Raw genomic sequence first — 24,028 nt, 5'->3', positions numbered from 1 at the left:
TAAGGAATCCTGCCAGTGTTCTCAGGGTCCTTGGGCATGGCTTGGGGATTGGCCTGTCCTTCTCCTACCTTCCATGAACAGACGGATCAGTCTTGGTTGTTAAGAACTCCTCTGAGTGGTCCAGCAGCATGGGGAAAGCATAGCCTTTCTGGTGGCCTTGGCCCAGCCCTGGCCATAAAAAGGGCTTTCGTGTCATTAGCAGCCTTCCTTTCACAGCTTGTTGGTGTGAAATGTCTTGGCAGCTGAAATGACGGTGGGGATTCCCTCCTCATCAGTGATTTCACAGAGTGAGTCAGAAAACACCCTCTACTAAGAGCAGCCATGGCGCAGCTGTATTGACTGCTTTAATTTGGGGCACTGACAATAGCAAGTTGAGATGCTGGAAATGCGTGTAGCAGTGGTCAGCTGGCGACCAGATGGCAGGTTGAAATTAACTCTACACGGCAGGTCTAGTGGATAAGCTGGTTGTGTCTGGATGCCTAGCTTTGTCAACATTACTAGAAGGCTCTGCTACCAAGGCTGAGCTGGAGATCATGGGTAAGTAAAGGCACCCTAGGTGGTCCCAATGAAGAGTGTGGGGTGTGTACATACACACATATATTAAATATACATATTTAATATATACATGGATATGTATACATATATGTATATATACACATATGTACAAAATATAAATAAATATATTTATTTTTACTCAGTATTTGTTGTCTATCTTCCAAAGAGGATGGAAAATATAATTATATCCACCCCTGAGCAAGTTGCATTTGAGGTCAGGACTTGAAGTTCAAGTATGCTTTCTAGTAGAACTGAATATTTCACTAGTGTGTCAGAGTTGAAAATAATAGTTCCCAAGTTCATTTGAAATGTTCCCTCCTTTAAAGACCAAAGTAGACTGATTGAACCTATTGGCTAATCGAGTCTCTCTATTGGACAGAGGAGCCTGGTAGGCTGCAGTCCATGGGGTCGCTAGGAGTCGGACACGACTGAGTGACTTCACTTTCACTTTTCACTTTCATGCATTGGAGGAGGAAATGGCAACCCACTCCAGTGTTCTTACCTGGAGAATCCCAGGGACGGGGGAGCCTGGTGGGCTGCCGTCTATGGGGTCCCACAGAGTCAGACACAACTGAAGCGACTTAGCAGCAGCAGCAGCAGCATTGATACCTAAAGTATCATGGCTTATGCTGTGAGTGAAAATTCAGGTACTGCCCTATATTAAACATGAAGTTTTTTTTCTTTCTACTTTGGGGTCTATTGACTCAATTACCACCAATAGGCAGAGTTCACTCCAGTCCCACCTCTGCCTATTTGTCAAGTAGAAGTTGTAGAATAGAGATGAAGGTGGTTTAGTGTACAACTTTAACTCTGCTGTTTGCCTGGGGCAGCATAGCAAGCATCCTCCAAGGTAGCCAGTGGCCTCTGAATCCTGGTATTCACACCCTTGTGTAATTCCCTCCCCTTGGCTATTCACTGGCATCTAGAAAATGCAGAAAAGTGATGAGATGTGATTTCTGAGATTAGAGCAGAAAAAGATTGTGGTTTCCAGCTTGAATGCAAACGTTCTCACTTTCTCTCGTTCTCTCTCTTTCTCTTTGATCATTCTTTCTGTGGGAACCATGCTGTGAATTAGGCTGCAGAAAAAAGAAAAGAGACTTGCCAGTAACTACATCAGGGAGCATGAAAGTAAATTCCCTCCCCTTTTTTGTCCCCTCTCTGGCATTCAGATGAAACCACAGCCCTGGCCAACAGCTCGCCTGCAACCTCAGAGAGACCTTGACCCAGAGGCACTCGGTGAAGCTGTGCCCAGATTTTTGACCAACACAAAGTGTAATAGATGTTTGTAGTTTGAAGACACCAAGTATTTTTTTTGAGCGAGGGGTGTCATTTATTAAGCAGGAGTAGAAAGCCAACACAGGCAGCACTGCACGACAAGGTGGTTCCCCTATTACCCACTGAGAGGGTGGGCCAAGTCATCACAGGACTCAGTGGCAGCACACTTGAGTTCTAAGTGAATCCTGATATTTGAGGGGGAGTTTTTCTAAACTTGAGTAGTGGAATTGCTACCTGTGACTCACTGTGCATACAGGGAGCTCCTCAGACGTATTTCCACCACTGGCTAGAGTAGTTTAAAGACAGTCTTGGTACAAAGGCAAGGGCTTCACCACAGACTTACTAAAATAGAATCTCTAGGGTGGACCTGGATCTGTATTTCTGGAAAATCATCCCAGTAATTTTGCCGTTTAGTTCATTTTAGAAATCACTGGAATAAATAACCTTTCCAGGTCGTGTTCTGTGTTGGATCTCCATGGTTCTCTGTGTTAAGGGAGCTTCACATCTCATGCAGGTAATACCCAGCAGTGAGCTTAACATACTTGTGTGTTCTCAAATTGGGTGTCAGAAGCTTGTAGGAGTCAGAAATTTAAGCAGTACTACAAAAGAATTCCCTTGTAGCTCAGCTGGTAAAAAATCTGCCTGCAACGCAGGAGACCCAGTTCAATCCCTGGGTTGGTAAGATCCCCTGGAGAAGGAAATGGCAACCCACTCCAATATTCTTGCCTGGAGAATCCCATGGACAGAGGAGCCTGTCAGGCTATAGTCCATGGGGTCGAAAGAGTTGGACGTGAGTTAGCGACTAAACCACCACCACCCACAAAGTAATGCTTGTATATCTGAGTCTAATCTAGAAGTCATGAAGATTCTAGCATGATTCCACAAATGGTTTGTTCTCTAAAAACTCAGACATCAGTGATACATTGCTGAAGTTAACTATTTTCAGAGACACTGTGGTATGGGGAAGGAGACACTGGAATTAGAGCCAGAACCAGGTTTAGGTACTGGCTCCTCTGCTTTGCAGCTGTGTGACCTTGGGCAAGTTAATTAATCTCTCTGAGCATACTTTTCCACTTTATTTTTAGAACTTTGTTGGGGTTTTTTTCCCCCTGACTATAAAAGTAATATAGCCTCCTTCTAAAAAATAGGGAACATGCAGAAAAGTATTTTTAAAATCCAAAATTATACATAACCTAGAAACCTCTGAAGCTATAGTCTTATTTTCTCCAGTCTAGTTTAAATGGGTTTAGGTACATGTTTTTATATAACTATGATCATGCTATTAGGTAAGCCTTTCATCCTGCTTTTTCACTTAACCTTTGTATTCTGAACATTTTCTCACATCATTAAAAGTTCCTCAAAGATATCACTTCCAGGAGCCTTATAGTACTCCACTGTGTAGATGTATCATGACTGTTTTCTGTGGTTAAATATTTCACTTATTTCCAAGTTTTCACCTTAATGAAAATGTTGTGAGAAACATCTTTGTTGATAATATTTGTCCACATTTCCTATTACTTTCTTAGAAGGAACTCTCAGATATGAAATCACTGCATCCAAAGGTTTAAATACGTTTAAAGGTTCTGATACATGTTGCAAATTGCCCTTCAGAAAGGTTTAACCAGCGTGTGCCTCCACTAGCAGAAAGAGAAATTCCATCTTCGTGCAACCTTGCCAGCATAAACGTTATTTGAAAATATTGCTGATTTGATGATCTACATGACTTTGTTAGTTTGATAGTCCAAGTATGCTTTCCTGTTATAATGCATACTTCTTATATTGTTAGTCAGATCAAGCACTTTTCCTATATTTAGTACTTCTTTGGTAAAATGAAAATGATGTTCCCTACCTATATCGTAGAGTTGCGGGGAAATTGTATGAAATGGTGATTGTGAATATTTTTAATAAATGCAATGACATGATATGTTCATATAAATCCTGCGGTCTCAGTGTAGTTGATAGTTACTTTATATGGAGATAAGGCTGTGGGATCGAGGGTAAATCCCACAGTCCTCCTGCATCCCATACATTTCTGTGCCATATAATCAGAGTTCAGTAGCACTGAGCTGTAATAAAGGAATACTCATAGAGAGCAAACATATGCACCGCCCATTGCACAGCTATCTCCACATTATCACTCTTGGTAATTGTAGGTGTTGGGGGAGGGATGACTTGGTTGATTATGTGTGTGTGGTGCTCAGTTGTGTCCCACTCTAAGCGACCCCATGGACTGTATCCCACCAGGCTCCTCTGTCCATGAAATTCTCCAGGCAAGAATACTGGAGTGGGTTGTCATTTCCTACTCCAGGGGATCTTTCTGACCCAGGGATCCAATCAGGGTATCCTGCATTGCAGGCAGATTTTTTACCACCCCTTGGTTGGTCATCTGTTTGTTAACGTTAGCTCTTCATAGCCACTTCCTCCTCCTTTGCCAGCCACACCCCTGACTTACTGCTTAAATTTGGGTCACAGCAGCTGCAGGCACTTCTACAGTAAGAACCAAGATACCACCCCTTTAGACATCCCCTAAAAACTGCCGGGAGTTTCCCCAGTGGCTTAGCAGTAAAGAATCTGCCTGCAATGCAGGAGATGCAGGTTTGATCTCTGGCTCCAGAAGATCCCCTGGAGGAGGGCATGGCAACCCACTCCAGTATTCTTGCCTGAAGAATCCCATGGACAGAGGAGACTGGCTGGCTACAGTCCATAGGGTTGCAGAGTTGGACACAAATGAAGTGACTTAGCACGCATGCAAAAACTGCCTAGGTTTGCCTAGAAACTACTGATTTCAATACATGCAATGAAGGTGAGCACCAAAAGAAAGCTACAATTCCCAGAATTTCTATGTTATTAATAAATGGATGACTCATATAGTATTGCTTAGTCAGCTTGATTTTCTCACTTATTCAAAGAAAAGAAAAGAAATTCTTAAAAAGAAATGAAAAAAGGGGAAATTAAGAAATAAAAACCATTAGGATAAAGGCCTGAAAACATTGAGAAATTTTCTTCAACAAATTCAACATAAAGCAACTAAGATGTTAAAAAATACATGGGTTTCAAAGGAGAAATGTGGTAGATTTAAAATACAATCAATGTTCAGTCAGACTAACTTCCCTTTCAGAGGCCTGGAATTCAGCCTTCCTTTTTTCCAAGAATTCTGTTTTTTTGTGCTGGTGATTATAAGTTCAAAAGTGGAAGTCATGAGGGTAGAATCTGTTCTTTCTTATTTATAATTAAAAAAATTAAAAAGGGTGTTCGGGGACCACTTGTACAAGGGCCTATAAATCCACAGTAAGGAATTTTGCCTTAGTGCCTCTAAACAGACTATTCCTTTTTCTCTAAATTTATGGAGGAACTTTAAAGGCATCTTGTGTACATAGTTACACTGTCTGTGCTTTAATTCAATGGGACTTTTGGCCGAGTATGGATTGCAAAGTTAGATATTTTTGGTTCAATGTTCTTTGGTACATTTTTTCCAGATATGACTTCATTTTATTTATACAACCTCATAGTGTCTTATAAACTTGCTCTTTTTCATTATCTTCTGAAATCTCATGCAGCAAATAGTAGTTGCAGAGGGGGGGGAAAAATCAGTCTCCTAAACTTTTCCACTGAGAGAGCTGCCATTTTGTCCAGAAAGGTAGCTCAATTATCATGGTCATCATTCTGAGGACCAGAACCTGCAGTCCTCTTGAAGTGAGGGTTTCTACGATGCCCAGCAACTGTTTGTCATGGAAGCCTACGTTAATTGTCCCACATACCACCTGGGGTTTGTAGAATTGGAGAAGATGGAATTAGGGTGGCACTGGGCTTACCACAGAGCAATGTTCTTCCAGCTTGCGGCTGGTTTGAAACGATCATTACCGCTGGAAACAGAGGGCATGATCAGATGAACCACAATGGAGAAAAGGTCCTCGGGGAAGCCATCAGTTTGGAAACAGCCATTTCTGAACTTCATATCCCATATACAACAACACCAAATTCTTTGGAGTGGGATGAACTCAAGGAAGGGCTTGTTTGACTACTTAAGCTTCCCTCTTGCTGCAAGTTCTCCGGCCAGTGCAGAGCTTTCTCCCACTTTATTATTGAAAATACTATTACTATATTAAAGATGTAGTAGTATAGTAATAATTGCTAGTGTTCATGCATACTAAGTCACTTCAGTCGTGTCCAAGTCTCTGCGACCCTATGGACTGTAGCCCTCCAGGCTCTTCTGTCCATGGGGTTCTCCAGGCAAGAATACTGGGGTCTGTTGCCATGCCCTCTTCCAGGGGATATTCCCAGTCCAGGGATTGAATCCACCTCTCTTATATCTCCTGCATTGGCAGGCAGGTTCTTTGCCACTAATGCCACTTGGGAAACCCCAACTAATGTTCATGCGAGTTATAAAACGCCAGACACTGAGTGAAGGCTTTCCGTGTTTTGTCTCATTTAATCCTCACAATGCCTCATCGAGCCAGCAGCTATCATTATGTCACCTTGGAGGCGTGGAGACTGGGTCTGAGATGGTATGTCCAGGTACTTATTCCGCTGGAATTCAAACAGGCAGTCAGGTCCCAGAGCCCATGCTCCTCGTGATCTTGATGACGGCAAGTAGTAGAAACAGTGTGCTGACATTGAACGGTCCCAAGACTAGACTCAGCGTCGCTCCCTTCCTATCAGAGAGTAAAGGGAAAGGCATCCAGCTGAGGAGATGTGCTGCAGACGCCAAGGTCAGCACTTTGCGTCTTTCAGCGCACCATCTGACAAATAAGTCCCCCCTTTCTAATGCTGTGACTGGGAGGGGAAGGCAAAACAGAAAGAAATAAAAATGCAATATTTCTTTCCCTACAGGTCACAAAGGAAAAGATTCTCTGAAAGTTGAGAAGCAGATGGTTCAGGGCAAAAATCAACAAGTTTGAAGTCTGGGATTAAAGACCAGATGCCACTACCCAACCTTTAGAAGCCTCTAGAGGGACTTCAAAGAAATGGCCCAAAGTAGTTTGTCTCCCTTCATGAAGAAAGTAGACTCAGTGTTCCATGACCTCTTTGCAGCCAGGTTCTCCCCCTACCAGACTGTTCTCTGGAAAACACTTTGGGAAATGAAAGTAATTTTTTAGGTGGCCAGGAACAGAGAAATCTTTAAAACTTAACAAAAAAATTGCATAGTTGATTTACAGTATTGTGTTAGTTTGAGGTATATAGCACAGTAATTCAGACATATATATTCTTTTTCAGATAGTTCCCTGTGCTGTACATCTTTGTTGCTTATCTGTTTTATATAGAGCAATGCTGGTAGGCTGCAGTCCATGGGGTCGCTAAGAGTCGAACACGACTGAGCGACTTCACTTTCACTTTTCACTTTCATGCATTGGAGAAGGAAATGGCAGCCCACTCTAGTGTTCTTGCCTGGAGAGTCCCAGGGATGGTGGATCCTGGTGGGCTGCCATCTATGGGGTCACACAGAGTTGGACATGACTGAAGTGACTTAGCAGTAGCAGTGGATATGTTCATCCCAACCTCCTAATTTAATCCCTCCCCATCCTTTTCCCTTTGGTAACCATTAGCTTTTCTATGCCTGTGAGTCTATTTCTGTTTGGTAGATAAGTTCATTTGTATCTTTTTTTTGGATTCCCATATAAGCGATATCATATGATATTTTTCGTTGTCTAGCTTATTTCACTTAGTATGATAATCTCCAGTCCATCCATGTTACTGCAAATGGCATTATTTGCATCATCCTTTTTTGTATCATCCTTTTTATGGCTGAGTAACATTCCATTGTATACATGTACCACATCTTCTTTATCCACTCATCTGTCAATGTACATTTACGTTGCTTCCATATCCTGTCTATTGTAAACAGTGCTGCAGTGAACACTGGGGTGCATATGTCTTTACAAATTAGTTTTTTCTAGAGATATGCCCGTGAGTGTGATTGAAAGATCATATGGCAATTGTAGTTTTAGTTTTTTAAGGAAGCCCTATACTGTTCCCCATAGTGGCTGTACCAATTTGCATTGCCACCAACAGTGTAGGATGGTTCCTTTTTCTCCACACCCTCTCTAGCAATTGTTATTTATAGACATTTTGGCCATGCTGACCAGAGAGAGGTGGTACTTACTGTATTTTTGATTTGCATTTCTCTAATAATTAGCAACGGTGAACATTTTTTCATGTGCCTGTTGGCCACCTGTATGTCAGGAACAGAGAAATCTAACCTCTTACGGCTTCTGTCAGTTTAGTTGCTTCACTGTGATGACTGATCAGACAAGCTTCCTGCAGGCACCAACTCCTCTCCCTCTGACCTTCACACATAATTCAGTTCACTTCTCTTTCTGGAGAGTTCTCTCACACACATACGTACCATGAGCTTTCTCGTAGCTCTTTATCTCTCATTTGCAGCTTCTCTCCCTTCCTTATCCCTTCTCACTCCATTTGTGAACCTAAGAACGATGCCAGCAATTCATCACTCCAAATCATGAGTGGTGCTAGAGACACACCTTTGTCAAGGAAAGATGGAGGTAAAGAAGTAAAATTAAACATAAAATGGAAATTATCACTTCTGGAATTCTGGAACCATCCACTGAAACTTCAGAACCCCCCTTTACAAATAACTTAGGATCACCATTAGAGAATCTCCAGTTTGGAAAAGATCATAGAGGTAATCTGACCTGAGTGCATACATTCTACGTCATTCATATGTTCATTGGAAAACAAAGCCAGTCTGTCGTTGGTGCATAGCACTGGGACAGGTGACAAGTCAGACCTAAACACTGTCCTTAAGAAGCTTTGTACTTCAGAAAGGGAAAGTATTAGTTGCTCAGTTGTGTCCAACTCTTTGTGACCCCATGGACTGCAACCTGCCAGGCTCCTCTGTCCATGGCAAGAATACTGGACTGGGTTGCTATTCCCTTCTCCAGGGAATCTTCCCAACTCAGGGATCAAACCCAGGTCTCCCACATTTCAGGCAGATTCTTTACTGTCTGAGCCACCAGGGAAGCCCTTAGTAATTCAGGGGGACTAGAACCCACCCTGGGAAGGGAAGTGCAAAATTCTATGGCCCAGACTAGATCTCGTGGGGAGGAGGTCAGGAGAATTTTTGCAGAACAGGAGATTTTTGGACTGGTTCTTAAGGGAGAGGAAAATTCTCTTGGTTGCAAGTAACAGAAATACCGTTTAGGTAAAAAGGGAATGTATTGGAAGGTTAGTCGTGACCTTGGGAAGGGCAGGAGTGCTGTGGCTTCAAATGTTCTTAGGGCCCACACTACGTGCTCACTTGGGTGCTCTCTGCACATCAGTCTCATTCTCTCTTATGGCAGATGGGCAGCAAACTGGGCTGCCGCACATTCCCCACCTCATGTGTTACAGCTGCACCACCAGAGACTGCTGCTGCTGCTGCTAAGTTGCTTCAGTCGTGTCCGACTCTGTGCAACCCCATAGACGGCAGCCCACCAGGCTCTGCCATCCCTGGGATTCTCCAGGCAAGAACACTGGAGTGGGTTGCCATTGCCTTCTCCATTGTGTGAAAGTGAAAAGTGAAAGTGAAGTCGCTCAGTCGAGTCCGACTTATAGCGACCCCATGGACTTCAGCCTACCAGGCTCCTCCATCCATGGGATTTTCTAGGCAAGAGTACTGGAGTGGCTTGCCATTGCCTTCTCCTACCACCAGAGAGGACCCATTCTAGTTCCTCAGAACCTGTTTGAAAAATCCTGGAGACCGAGGCAGGGCCCACCACAGAGCTGATCAGCAAGGGCTACAACACACACACATGGCCCTTGGAGAACAAACCATGCATTGGCCATTCTCAGAACAGGGACACTCTGGGGATTCAAACAACCATTCCATGTAGGGACATAGGGTCTTCCAAAGACTATCCTCCAGAGCAGGAGTCTCCTAAATGATTTACCAGCAGCAGGGTAGAAGCTGCCCTAAGGAGACTCTAGAAAACCAAGCTTCCAGCTCAGTGTTGTTCTATGTATACACTCTTTGCCCCTGGCTTCTTGCTTCACACATGCTTAGTTAGCACTAATTATAAGCAAATGCAAGGGCAGATCATGAAAGCGGAAAGACCCAGTCATTTGATCATGGTCATAATTACCAGTTGAATACACTGCATTCTTCTAAATACACTCTTTCGTTTGATTCTCATCACAACTCTGTAGGGTAAGTAAAAGTGAAACAGTGATGAATACCCTATTGAGCACATGTTACGTGCCAAGCACAAGTTTCTCCTGTACAATGAAGTCAATCAGCTGTATGTATACACATATTCCCTCCCTCTTTAGCCTCCCTCTCTCCCCATATCCCACCCCTCTATGTCATCACAGAGCTCTGAGCTGAGCTCCCTGTGCTATACAGCAGCTTCCCACTAGACAGCTATTTTATACACGGTAGTGCATATGTGTCATTGTGTTCCACCCTCCCTTTCCCCTCTATGTCCACAAGTCTGCCCTCTACATCTGCAAGATAGTGACTCTTTTGACCAGCACTTACTGGGTTGAAGTCTCAGCTCTGTTGTATTTGCCTGTTGTCACAAGAGAAAAAAAAGTCATGTGTATGAGCATACCAGGTGCAGACACTCACCTGTGTGAAGGCATTTCAAGGGGTCCGATTTGTAGAGGTCAAATATTGTGTCCAAGGTCACTCAGCTGGTAAGTGACGTGTTTGTTTCCTAGGGCTGCTCTAACAAATAACCACAAACCTGGTGGCTTAAGACAACGGAAATGTATTCTCTCACAGTTCTGGGGTCCAGAAGTCCAAAGCCAAGGGGCCAGCAGGACCACACTCCCTCCAGAGTCTCTAAGGAGAAACACTTCTGTCCTCTTCTAGCTTCTGGTGGCTTCAGGTGTTCCCTGGCCTATGACAGCATCACTCCAGTCTCTGCTTCCATCTTCACATGACCTTCTCTTCTGCATCTGTGTCTTCTCTTTATTGGATACAGGACTCGTCCTGCAGGGGGATCTCATCTCAGAAATCCTTAATGTATTTACATTTGCTGAGACCCTTTTCCCCAATAAGGCCACAGTCACAGGTTCCTGGGGTTAGGAGGTGCTCTTATATATATATATATATATTTTTTTTTTGCAGGGGGCACCATTTAACCCACTACAGCTGAGTAGCTGGCATTCAACCAGGCAGCCCAGCTCTAGAACGTAGCCTTGTAACCATAATGCTACTCCCTCTCTCACATGCTGACTTTTCCCAGGTGTCAAGAAAATGCCTGCTAAGTCCATCTGAGCTTTTCACAGATCATCACAGGTCTGAAGGGCTCATTTCTCTGGGTTGATATCCTGTCCTTGTTTTGGAAGAGCAGCACGTGAAGTCCAGACTCTCCGACGCACGTCCTGATTGAGGAGAGGAAAAACAGCATATTGGGTTTCTTTTAAAAGAGGACTGAAGTCAACTTCGCAAACGTTAAAAGCTTATATATTTAAGAAATTTCAGGCAGAAGTATAAAACCTCATTGCCTCCAAACCACAGTTGACAGAACCACCATTGACAAAGAATTACTCCACGCGCAGTGAAAATCTGACAAAACGCAGTGATAGTCCAAACGACGGTGTTAGGTCATTACCCAGACTCCAGCAGAGTGAGACTTCCACCATCGTTCCTCTGTGATGAGGGAAAACAGGTTTTGAAATGAAGCCTGCAGCTTAAGTGTAGAAAACTTAAAGCTGTAGACAATCAATATTGTCATTTAAAGGGTGAACTTTATTTCTTTTGAGGTAAAGCGATGAACCCAGGCAAAGCACTCACTCTATCAGATATGATTTGAAACAGCTGAAAAATAAACCTCTGACAATAAGATTTTAGGACAGAAACGCTGCCAGAGCTCTAAGTGCCTTCGAGAATAATAAAAAGAAAGTAAACAATGCCACAGGCCAGACGAACAAAAGGAAAATTCTTAACTTCGTTTGTTCTCATCAAATACCGGAGAAAAATAATCTGTGCTTAGGCAGTTCTCCTGGAGTCCAAATTCCTGCCCTGTGATCATCATTCTGTTTAAGCTCTGTGCTTTCAGGCTGTCATAAAATGCCTTACGCTGCTGGAAGGGGCCAAGATGGTTTTCGATCTAAAGCCACTGAGAGCCTCAAGGCAGCTTCTAAAGGCCTTCACCACCTGAGCCGGGCCATCTGGGCTCTTCCTCCCGCTGCTGTGACATTGTCTTGGCGTCTGAGCCCTGAGGGAGAGCCGAGTCCATTAGTGGGATCCTCCTGCCTTCAGCAGCTTCAATTAGCCAAGAGTATGGCATGAAGCGGAGGTGCTGGTGATAGAAAACAACACGTCATAGGAAAGCCCTCTGGATTAGGCCAGTAAGCAGAGGCTCCTTCTGTCCAACACCCAGACCTGCCTTATGAACAAACTCACTGGTCAATGAGGGAATGAGGAATGGGTGAGTGACAAAGTGGGTTGTTGCTTCTAAACGGAGCCTTGACTGAATCAACATGCATGTAGCGATCAGCTGACTAGCAGCAGGATTTTATTAACACTCGCTGTGCTGAAGCTTGCTGAGGAACACGGTCCCAGAGGCACATGTTGGGATGAGGACCTCCTGGCAACTTACTCCTTTGGATGGAGTCCAAGAGTGCCACGTGCCCTGTGGAATTCTACGCTGTAGCCGGGCAGGCTTCAGAGAGATTCCAGGGCAGTGATGACAGTACTTATTTAGGCTGCAGGTTATCTGCTCGTCCTCCTCTGGTTCTCTCTAGGCCTAGGGACATGGTTGGTGTCAGATGACAGGGGTCTGGTTCCATTTACCAGAACGAGCTTTTCATGTCATACACCCTCCAGAAGATCTGAAAAGCCTTTTCTCTTGGCCACTACTTAGGAAAGAAGGCATCATAACCTGGCAAAGCAGTGGGGATCTCTGAGTCGGGGCTTGCTACTCATCTTGGTGCTGTTTGTGGAAGCTCTTGGGACAAGTGTCCAAAAACCTCTTTAGAGCTCTTGCAATTAATCCTAAAGTTCTGGTTGCCAGTCTTGGGTAGAAACATATGGATTACAAATGATTTGATTATTATTATTTCAAGAAAAAGCTAAAGCATTATAATGAGGGCTGTAGTACAATGGTGAGACAGTATGGATAGGGAGAGAACTTGTCATATTTTTTGGAGTCTTTTGTTTAACTTGTGGAAAATGGCATTTTAAAGGGAACTGATGAGACATTTTTATGAAGTCAATATATAACAACTGTCTTTCCCCCATCCAAGTTCTAAACTGTGTAAGAGATAAGGAATAAGGCAGAGGGTGGTTAAGATATCACCTTAATGAGGACAGCTGAGATATATGGCATGGCTAGCTCTGCACCCTGATTAGGAAGCATTGCCACGTGGGCAGTCTTAGAAAACTTGTCTCCCCTGAGAGACCAAAGACAAAAACAGAGCAGAGCAGAATGTGAGCTTTTCCGGGGAAGCTGGCTTCTACCAGGAAGGGAGAGAGAAAGGGCCTGGATGACACCTGTTTTCCCTTCCACTCGTTCCCACTGGCAACTTGCACAGCCTCCCTGGAATGTTAGTGATGAGGTAAGAAAATGCCGTTTAGGGGAAGTCTCCATTCCTGGAAACCAGAGAGGAGTGAGAAAGTGTTCTCCCATTAATAGGAACTTAAATGGTTAAATCTGTCTTCTTGATACAAACATTCATTTGCAGCCAAATAAATCCCTCTTGTGCTCTCTGGGTAGTTTCTCCAGCAGAGGCCTGTGGTACATGGGGAGTTTTCACCAAGAGCAGAGCTCTCATGGGTCCAGAGCTTTATCTACTGCTTAACGATTCTAAGATTTGTATCCCCTGCCACAAGCCACTACTCAAACCATCAGCTCAAAGCTGCCATGGATACATCCCACGAGGGCAGCCCCAGACCTGAGTTTCATTGGAGTCTGACATTTTTCACTATGAACATTAGTGATTCACACCCCAGCTTCACTTAGAATCACCTAGGGAGAGCTTTCAAAAACAACTGATAACCAGGTCTTCCCTCAAGCCAATAATACTGGAAACTCTGGGGATGAGCCTGGCATGGGTGGTTTTTACAAAGCTCTCCAAGGGGTCCTAACATGCAGTCTAGTTAGAGAATCCCTAATGTTGATGGCTTCCATTTGTCAGGATTGGAAATTACTGACACTCAGGTTGGCAGAATTCTGAAGTAGGCGGTATAGACTTGTGGTTAAAACTGTTTGCTCTGGAGTCAGGCAGTTTGAGTTTGAATCCTGATTCCCTTCCTTACTGAGTGTTGGCTAAGTTACTTAAACATTCTTAGTCTCTTCAAGGTGAGCAATGTTGCTGTCCAGTCGCTAAGTCATGTCTGACTCTTCGCAAACCCGTAAACGGCAGCATGCCAGGCTTCCCTGTCCTTCACTATCTCCTGGACTTTGTTATCTCATGTCTGTTGAGTTGATGATGCCATCCAACCTTCTCATCCTCTGATGTCCTCTTCTCCTCCTTCCCTCCTTCAATCTTTCCCAGCATCAAGGTCTTTCCCAGTGAGTCAGCACTTCCCATCAGGTGGCCAAAGTATCGGAGTTTCAGCTTCAGCATCAGTCCTTCCAGTGAATATTCAGGACTAATGTCCTTTAGGATTGACTGGTTTGATCTCCTTGCTGTCCAAGGGACTCTCAAGAGTCTTTTCCAGCACCACAGTTCAAAAGCATCAATTCTTTGACACTCAGGTTTCTTTAAGGTGACCAAGGACATCCATTAAAAGAAACTCACTCCAATGAGTATCATTGTGCAGCCTTGGTCTTCAGCTTTTATGGTCATTAACCCCAGAAGGGCTCCTTCTGTTTAACCCATCACCCCTTCAGATCTGTTGCAAATGGCAACAGAATATAGAACACAGTTCTGCCATGCCAGAGAGTCCCTGTGGGTCTTAGGCTCTGAACACCTGAAATGGAAGGTGTCATCCTAAAATCAGGAGCTGGGTTTCCCCTGTCGAAAAATTTCCCTATCACTCACTGTCCCATGATATAAACATTTTTGTTTTATACATTCATAACATTTATATTATTAATTCATATTGGTTAAATTTTTAGACACTCAAAAACTTACTTCTTGGTCCATATTACAGCTATCCAGCCTGTAAGGATCAAGTCTTCTTGCTTTTATCTTCAGAAAATCACACACTGATGACTTCACAAATAGTTCTTGATTATGGGAATAATTATGGTCTTGGAAGAATTCTGTTTATATAACCAAGAACTCTTAGGTCTTAATTTTATAGCTGAAAGGGACCTAAGTAACCCAGATCTTGGAGCTGAAAGGTGACTTTCCTTGGGCCACACAGGCATACCGACAAGGCCCAAATCTGAGATCTTGTTCCAAGTCCATTTTTCTTTTTCACTTTGTCACATTGCCTCTCTTTTTGACTCTCTAACCTACTCCCCTCTCTTTTCTAAATCCATCTCTTTCCAGTTTCTCTTTCTGATGCAAATGTTCCAAATTCAGAGAAGGAAAATGGAGGAAAGGTTTGAATATAAATCTGGGGCTGCCATGTTTGGGTCGCTTTGGAGAATTCTTTTTCTTGCTTCGTAGCTTGTTTCTGTGTCAACTCAGGGCCCAAACGTTTCCCCAAGCAGTTGAATCAGCCACAGCTTGGTCCTCTGCCATCCCCACCCTCAGCCTGGCAGTGCCAATTGTAACCCACGGGCAGTGACACTGCTGCCATGCTCCCTGGAAAGGAGCCAAATGAGGCGAACAGAACTGCAGGGGTGGGGGGAAGCCTGGGAAGCCAAGGCAATACCTGTCACTGCTGTCATTGACTTGAGGCCAGTGTCCCTTACTGCTGTTTTGATGGCTTTGGCCGTGAACACTCTCCTTACAAAGGAGGCTCTCACAGACTCCAGCCATGGAGCCTTCCAGCCAGGGTTTCAGGAAACTGGGGTGAAATGGACAGAACAAGAGTTGGTCCAAAGACTGAATTAGACAGGAGGTTCCCACTGCTTGGAAATCTATCTGTGTGTTCCAGAGGCTTGCAGAACAAAGACCTACACATGGTTATTTTGGCAAGAACGGGAAGGTTTAGATTATCCTTTTCCACCCCGTGAAAGTGGCCACCTAAGATGTGCATGCTGAAGGAACATCTGTTTTAGCACTAACAGAGCCTCGGTGCAGGCCTCCCCGTGGTCTTCAGAGCAGGCCCAGCACTAGCGATGGGAGAGCCGCAGCTGTCAGAGGCACACGTTGTGAATGGTTTTGTCTCTCCCTTTCATCTTATGTTTCCTGAGTGACAGTGGACACTGAGTGTGCTCTGATGGGCTCCGTTCCCACCAGCTCCCACCAGCAAGCGACTGCAATATCCCATAAGGCCGTGTCTTGCCTCCCTTAGGTGTTATTTTTGGAGTGGGCATTTGGGAAAACCAAACAAAATACCCAGCATGAGTCTTTGCACATCTTTCATACGCTGGGTGTCTGAGTGATGGAATCGGATCTGGCGGGTTATGCTGCATGGAAGACAGCTTCCCCAAGGCATCTGGAGCCCAGGTGTGCGGTTTCACTCCTGAGTCCCAGGTAGAGATATGAATGAGCAGGGAGAGCCAGGCACATGCAGCTCACCCACCCTTACTCCACAGAAATGACTTTACTCTCTGATGTACAAGGTCAAGATCTAATTTCATTTGTAGGTCAAGGTTAGCCACAATTGAACAGACAAACACATTAAGAATGATGGAATCTTGTACCTCCTTGTCAACCGCTTCATGTGACATAATGGTTAAGAGTTTGCATTCTGAAATCAGAGAGACCTGAGCTCAAATACCTGCTTTGACTGACTTTCTGTTGTGACCTTAGGAAAGAAAGTAAAACAACTTATCCATGCTGCAGTTCTCCATCTAGAAAATAAAGATAATTATAGTTCCCACCCAGGAGTATTGTTGTAATGCCTAAGAAGGAGAACACTTGTGAAAACCTAAAATGCCACTATGTCAGTCACACCACAAAAGCACAATTAATTTATTATTATCCATCTTCAAAGCATGGACTTCCCTCCACCCTACCTCTTTCCAAATACTTCCATCTAGAGCTGTCCATTCTGTCTTCTCCCACTGTGAGAATGTCCTTATCCTAAACCAAAATTTCACTCACCTTGTCCTCTGATCTTTGCATTTGAATCAACCTTTGGAGCCACTTGTTAAAAATCAAATCCCTTTTCATAATGGCAGTGACTGGGCTACTGCCTCTCACAGCCCTAAAGGATATCCTTTACATTGCAGTCTGTGTAAATGGCACCCCCTGGTGCCAGCCCTACAGGAGAGGAGAATAGGAAGGATGGAGGGGAAGAAGGGCTGCAGAGAGATGGACCATATCCTTTTTAACGAAAATGCTGGAGAAGAAAAAAAGGATAAGAATGTTCCTCCTTCTCCAGGCAAAGCAGTTACAACTCTATTAACACTTGTCCACATAACATGATTTCACATCAAAGACCATTACCCTTGGATCATACTCCTCCGAAAGTGAGACCCCTAGAATTAAGTCCATATTCCAAGGGAGACATGACCAGGGCTAAAGAGAGTGGAGATTGACCTCCTTTGTTTTGCTAGATACTATAATTAAGGCTTCTCTTAATTATACCAACTTCCCTTTTCCAGTTGGTAAAGAATCCACCTGCAATGCAGGAGACCCCGGTTTGATTCCTGGGTTGGGAAGATCTGCTGGAGAAGGGATAGGCTACCCACTCCAGTATTCTTGGGCTTCCCTTGTGGCTCAGCTGGTAAAGAATCTGCTTGCAATGCGGGAGACCTGGGCTCAATCCCTGGGTTGAGAAGATCCCCTGGAGAAGGGAAAGGCTACCCACTCCATATTCTGTCCTGGAGAATTCCATGGACTGTTATAGTCCATGGGGTCGAAAAGAGTCGGACACAGCTGAACTGTGTCACTGTCATAATTAAGGTACCACTGAGATAAAAGGCAGTCTTGGTACTTATAACAATTATTTTCTGGATGATGACTTTGGCCTTTAATCACATATTATCTTGCAATATCTCATTTGTTTTTAATTGTCACTCACCTTTTATTTGTTTTACTTTTTATTTGTGTCTTTTCATACTGTGTATATTGGGAGTTCCTTGAGATGTGTTTGTGTTTTGAGCATTTTAATGACTCCTGTTAAGTCTAGCACAGTGAAATGTATCTAATCTGAAAACTTAAGTAGAAACAAAGGAAAAACAATATTTGCTAAATTTAAAATGGCCACCGAGGCAATGGAATAAATATATTCTGTGTGTATCCTAGCGTTCTTGGGATAAAGAACCCTGGAAAAAAATGGTGGTAATTTCTTATTTGGTTAATGAATCATAATTCTCCAAAGTACAAGCATGACGCTTGTGGGAGCCCTTAGTGATAATTCTTCACGTGTGGTTTTCTCTCTCACATGTTTCTTCACATGCAGTGATTTTCAAACTACGCTCTGTGGAGCCCCTGGGGTTCCACAGGGATGTCCTGGGGATGTGTGGGAGTGGCAGAAAAAGACCGCACAGAGGGTGGGGCTGCCGTCAGCCCTCCATCTCACTCTGAGCTGTTGGCCTTTAACTGTTGTGTGTGTTGGACTTCTCTGTAATATCTCCCTTGGGAGAAAAAAAAAAAGTTTAAAAATCATCAGTTGAACCACTCCCTGGTCCCTTGAGAGTGGAAGGGAGTACGATCACTTCCAAGTTCCCTCTTATATAACAGATTTAAAGGTGAAGTGGATTTGAAGAGATAAGGTTTTTAATCGCTACATCTGGCCCTACTACGTTTAAAACTCTCAGTAGTCCTGGTCTCCAGGGAAAACAACCACACCATCCGCATTCTCGCCAAGCCTTCCCGCTCCCGGCCACATACCCAGCTGGAGATGGAATCAGATCTGGAGGAAGCCTGGGGATCTGACCGACACTGTCTAAGCAGTGGCCCCATTTGTGATTTGCTTCAGGTTGAGCGAGTTCTTTGAGAACTCTAGTTCTCTTCTTCTGTTTTGATGATGGGGGAAAAAGGATCTATTCTACTTTCTGAAAGGGAACTCTCATGTATTTTTCTTACTCAGAGATGACAGTCAGATATCTAAAACTGGGTTATATACTGTCCCTTGGTTGGTGATCTTCTCTGTGGAAGTTTCTGAAGGAAGGGGGCAGGGTAGGCAAACATATTTCCTTTCTCAGCCAAATTCCTGGGGGTCCACTGGGGAGAAGCCAAGCGAGGGCACTCTAATCTCTACCTTGGGCTCCCAGATGATATTTTCCGACTGTCAGGCCTTCTCCAAGAATCATATTTTAATAAGGATTTGGGGTTCATACCAAACTCTCATTATTTTATGTGCTATAAATATTTAGAAATATCTTAACTCTGCTGGTCCATTGTTTCTTTATCTGCAAGATGGAGATAATAATATTTTTCACAGAGGGCACTCGGCCTGTTTAAATGAAGATGGATGACAAAATAACTAGGAGAAGTCTGGAATAATGTTGGAAGGGGTAAGTAACAAAAATGTATTGGCTGAGATGAGTGACCCACACTCTGGAGCACTGGGAAGGAGAGGGACAAGGAACCCCATGTGGTGAAATGTCATCACACTAGAAAAGGGGACTTGCTGTGATGTCTTCACTCCCCTAATACTTGTGGAGCAGCAGGAAAAAATCTGAACTATGTTCAATGTAAAAAAATACACGAACTGAAACATAAGGAAATCTTGCCATTTATCTTTTCTTTCAGTGTTATCACAAATAAAACCAGTCTGTGACCAATAAAAACATACAAGCTTTCCTCCTAATCTGTGTTGTGTGCTCAGATGCTCAGTTGCGTCTGACTCTTCGACCCCAGGGACTGTAGTTGCACTTAACATACCAGGAAAGAGGAGCTTCTTTGAAAGTAACTTTAGTTAAGAAATGCATCTTTTTCTTTAGAAGGATTCCACCCAACTTGATATTTTGGATTACATTTAAGGGAACTCACAGGCACTGAGTGTCTCCTATTTGTGCTGCTATTAAATTCAGAATAGGGTTAAAGTATAATAGCTTATAAAGGCCTGTTGCTGTTGCTGCTGCTAAGTCGCTTCAGTCGTGTCCGACTCTGTGCGACCCCATAGACGGCAGCCCACCAGGCTCCCCCATCCCTGGGATTCTCCAGGCAAGAACACTGGAGTGGGTTGCCATTTCCTTCTCCGATGCATGAAAGTTAGACCTCTTTATTTCTCTGCAACTAATCTCATAAGTCCTCATCCTACTGGGCCAGGCATGGGGAGAAGGAAGAAGCAGACAAAAGACAGAAACTTTTCTATTTACAGGAGTCTTTGGATTTGAAACAATCTCTTAAAGTTCAAATAGATGCTTTAGGGTAACCTATGTATCTTTGGGGAAATGTTTTATCACTTAGGTTTCCTACCTCCCTCAACCAAGATGGCATCTGGCTAAAGAGGGAAGCCGTGTCACCATGGTGACAGGGAAAAGGATCCACCAGCTAGGTCTCTGACCCAGTGTGGTTGGCTAGGTCTGTACCCTGTCTTGTCTGATATCTGTGGTGCAAGTCCATGGCTGGTGAAACTCGTGGTCTGTTTGCTGCTGGCTCTCGTCCCCTTAAATGGTCTGGTTTGGGGTACTGGTGGCATCTGATTGCTGGCTCTGTGGGGTAGCATGTTCACAGTCTTGAACAACCAACTAGATGTCCACTACCTTCCTGGTGCTCCGGAGCCATGACCTTCGTTCTCCCCCACACCCAGACAGAGTTTACTCCACAGTCGCTGTGTGGGGTTCTTTTCCCCCACGGGACAGCTTCACTTAGGGCCAGTACAACCTTCTCTTGGCCCCAAGAAACCTAGGAATTCACACATCTTCACCTAATTTTTGGAGAAAATCTACGGCCTGTCCCCAATCATTATGCTAGCACTTCACCTTCTCCAATCTACCACTCAAGCAATGTCCTGTTTAAGCAGGAATTCTTTAAAAAGACTTAACATTTTCTCAGTCTTCCCAGGGAACCCTCTCTCCTCTGGGATTCCCTTAAAGTTATTTTACTTCTTAGAATCCTTTCTGGAGTTTCGCTTCCGCTTCCAATCTTAAAGGGATTCTCCTGCATAATAGCCTTCTCTTTCCTGAAGCAGCATCCGCCCACTTCCTTCCCCAGGGTCATAATGCTGCAAGAGATCTGTCAAAGGAAAACAGCAGGAAGCATTGACTGTTCCCATTAGCCTCTTCACACGTTATTTTATTTAATCCTTGCCATAACACTCAGGGGTACTGTCCCCCATTTGCAGATGAGGAGACTGAGGTTCAGAGTAGCTACTTACCCAAATGATTGAGCCAGGATTGAAAGCAAATCCTGTATATTCCATCATGTTAGACTCCTCCCAAGGACCTGTAGGCAGCAGACACTGATGAGTTGTTCTCTACTGACAAGGAGTTGCTATTCTGCTGGATGTCCCCAGCGCTTCAATCTCATTTGTCTTTCACATTTGCTCCCCACTCCCATCTGCAGTGAAATGCAGGAGAGAAAAACTTTGCAGCCTTTTAAGGTGCTTGATCAATAAGTCACTTAATACAGAATTAACACATCATCACCACAATTACAAGTTGTTTCTCTGGGAAAACAAATGAGTTGCTCACTTGTTTATCACCACTCCCTTTGGAAAGAGCTAGCGACCATAGCAAAGTACAGAGTTTACCATAAACAATAAAAGGTGAGTGAAAAGGCTTTTTAAAACAAGACCAAACATTTGGCTGGAGCCCAGAAGACATTACTCTTCGTCCATTAGTATTCTCTCCTACACAGTTTTCCAGAGGAGGATGAAATTCCTTGGGTCATGTTATAAACATTCATCTTCTAAATCACGCCCATAATAGAAAGAACAGAAGACGAAGCATGTGCTGTAAGTCATTTGCCGGCAGAATGTGCTCTGCACACGATAATATAACATGTGGGGTCAACCCCTGCGTCAAAGACCAAATACACAAGTGTAAAGAGATGGGAGGGAAAAGACAGACTCCACATGGCCAGCCTGGAGGAGGGCGGGGTGTCCCTTAGGGAGGGGAGTCTTGGAAAAGGCTTGTTGGGGAGGAGCTGAGGGGAACCTGGAATCATTAGACTTTGGAGCCATTTGGGGCAGAGATGGGAATAAGTGTGTGGTGAGGGGCAGAGCTCAGTGGAGAAGGGAAGTGAACATGCTGGGGAAATCCAGAGATTTCTTGGCCACTGTATGATTAGATATAGTCTAGAAGGGGTCCGCAGTTTGTACCTACTGGCCGAGCAGGCAGACAGAAGATAATTTCTTCCCCTCTCTCTCATTAGTCCTTAACTCTCCAGCCAAATACATCCTTCTGCTTTTTTATCCCTGACAAGGAACCAAGCAATATACACCTTTAGTCTGAGCCCTGCATTCCCTGCATGAATGCAGGAACCTTCCCTAGATGACTGGCCCTTTGTAACTGATGAACTAATTTGCCCCATCTTTTTACCCCTCTCCCCACAAGTTCACAACCCCTGTCTTACCTGAGCTCTTTAAGTCAAGCATCAAAACCCAGTGAAATAACTGTGATAGAACACTAGGCAAGGAGTCTGAAAACAGGTTCTGCCTAATTCACTGAATGGCCAAGAGTAATTATTATAATAATGAGTAAATATCTATTGATCAACTGAGCGTTTAATAGGTTGGGTCCTACGCTAAGCACTTATAGTTATTATTTTAGGGAAACTATCACCATAATTTTAATTTTCAAAAATTTTGATATTTATTTATTTATTTGGCTGTGCCTGGTCTTCATTGCCAAACATGGGATTTTTAGCAGTAGTATGTAAACTCTTAGCTGTAGCATATGGGATCTAGTTCCCTGAACAGGGATTAAACCAGGGCCCTCTGCATTGGGAGTGTGGTGTCTTAGCTACTGGATTACCAAAGAAGTCCTTATCACCATTATTTTTAAATTTTCTGGTAACTGGAAGCTTTGATACCTCATTAACTTGTCTTCTTTTTTTCCCATGGTTATTAAATTTGAAAATAAAACAAAACTCCACAAAAGCCTTTCCTGATTCTCAGGGTCAAGAGGAGGAAGGGACTGTGTGCATGTCAGGATCTTCTGGCATCTTCTTCAGTGGAATCCAAGTGGGAGGCAGAAGGTAACAGTAGAAAAGGGAAGATGGGCAGATCCTTAGCGGGCAGGAAGGAAGGAAGGAGGAAGGAAGGAAGATGCTGCCCTGGGAGACACATGTCTATGTACTGAGCAGTGACCACTCCCTTTGATACTGCTGAATAATCAGAGGCCTATGCTCAAATCTCTGCCTTTGTACAAATTTCCTAGGTAACTGTGGAAAGTGACTTTACCTTGATGAGCTTTGCCTCCTGCTTTGTAAGATTAGCAGTGGCCAGTTACCAAGCTCAGAGGATAGAACCATGGTTCAGGCTCTTGCTCCTTGACAGACTAGCTGTGTGTGACCTTGAGTGAGTCACTGAACATCTTCTGAGCTCATAGTCTCATCTAAAATGGAAACATCGACCTGCTTCTCTACTTTACAGATGAATATAATAATGCTGGGTCCAGGGCTTTTTAAGCTCAAGGACATACTTATGAAGCAAAGGGATTGAAAGGTGATGACAAAGGTCCCTTTTGCCTAAGACAAATTCAGATTTTACAGTGCAGTGTTCTTATTCACAGAGAACAGCCTTGCAAATCCTCCAGCAGCCCCACTGCTCCACAGGACTACCCCTCATTTCCAGCAGTTGTAGTTGAGGAGAGGCTCCTCTGGGTGCTTATTCACCAGGTATCGTTATCTTATTTCTCCACTGATCAGAGTTTGGCCAAAGAAGAAAAGATTTCTCCCTCAATCTGGCAGTTGTTTTCTTCTTCACTCTAAAGACAAGGTCAAGTTCAAGGAACTGAATTCCTTAGGAAAGGATTCCCTTATAGTCTGGAAGAAATTAGTTCATAGTTAGGATGGGTGTGTCGAGACCCTTGTGACTCTCTCTTCATTCTTATAAATGAAGCTAAAGTTTGATAGTATTGACCCAGGCATTAACCATGACTGTTTTTTATGGGCTGTTTCAGGTGCCCTTTGTGAATTTCATGATCCTTTCTTATAGAATGGGTGGAGTGCTTTGTTTTTAAGTTATTGATTTAAATTAATCATAGCTCATCCTGTCCAAACACTGGACTGTGTACACAGGTGGACAGGCTATTCATCTTTAGGCATTTAAATCCTGCCTCCTCTTGCATATTGGTATAGATAGACTATCAAGCTGCAAAAATATAAGTATCATTTCCCAATGAGACCT

The 24,028-nt window shown here is 43.8% G+C and overlaps 2 long non-coding RNA genes across 4 annotated transcripts in view; one reads left to right on the top strand and one right to left on the bottom strand.

Annotated features, from left to right (window-relative positions):
* The window catches only part of LOC147363494 (uncharacterized), a 45,180-nt gene extending 34,156 nt beyond the window's left edge, over positions 1 to 11,024 (top strand). For both annotated transcript variants that reach the window (XR_015137220.1, XR_015137221.1), the window contains exon 4: positions 10,898 to 11,024. This is a non-coding gene — a long non-coding RNA (uncharacterized LOC147363494). The remainder of the gene's footprint in view (positions 1 to 10,897) is intronic.
* The window catches only part of LOC147363493 (uncharacterized), a 57,663-nt gene extending 36,391 nt beyond the window's left edge, over positions 1 to 21,272 (bottom strand). Inside the window, exons 1-2 of one of the 2 annotated variants that reach the window (XR_015137215.1) lie at positions 21,053 to 21,272; positions 10,394 to 11,154 (exon numbers count right to left, since the gene is read on the bottom strand). This is a non-coding gene — a long non-coding RNA (uncharacterized LOC147363493). Of the gene's footprint in view, positions 1 to 10,393; positions 11,155 to 11,384; positions 11,521 to 21,052 lie in introns of those variants that run through there. The other variant, XR_015137214.1, reaches the window with a different exon arrangement.
* Positions 21,273 to 24,028: the final 2,756 nt, after the last annotated feature.

The sequence above is a fragment of the Bos grunniens genome, chromosome 11, assembly GCF_055505025.1.
Source record: "Bos grunniens cultivar Pamir isolate PY7600 chromosome 11, Bosgru_T2T1.0, whole genome shotgun sequence".
Lineage (NCBI taxonomy): Eukaryota > Metazoa > Chordata > Mammalia > Artiodactyla > Bovidae > Bos > Bos grunniens.
This window is presented reverse-complemented; position numbering and strand designations above follow the sequence as displayed.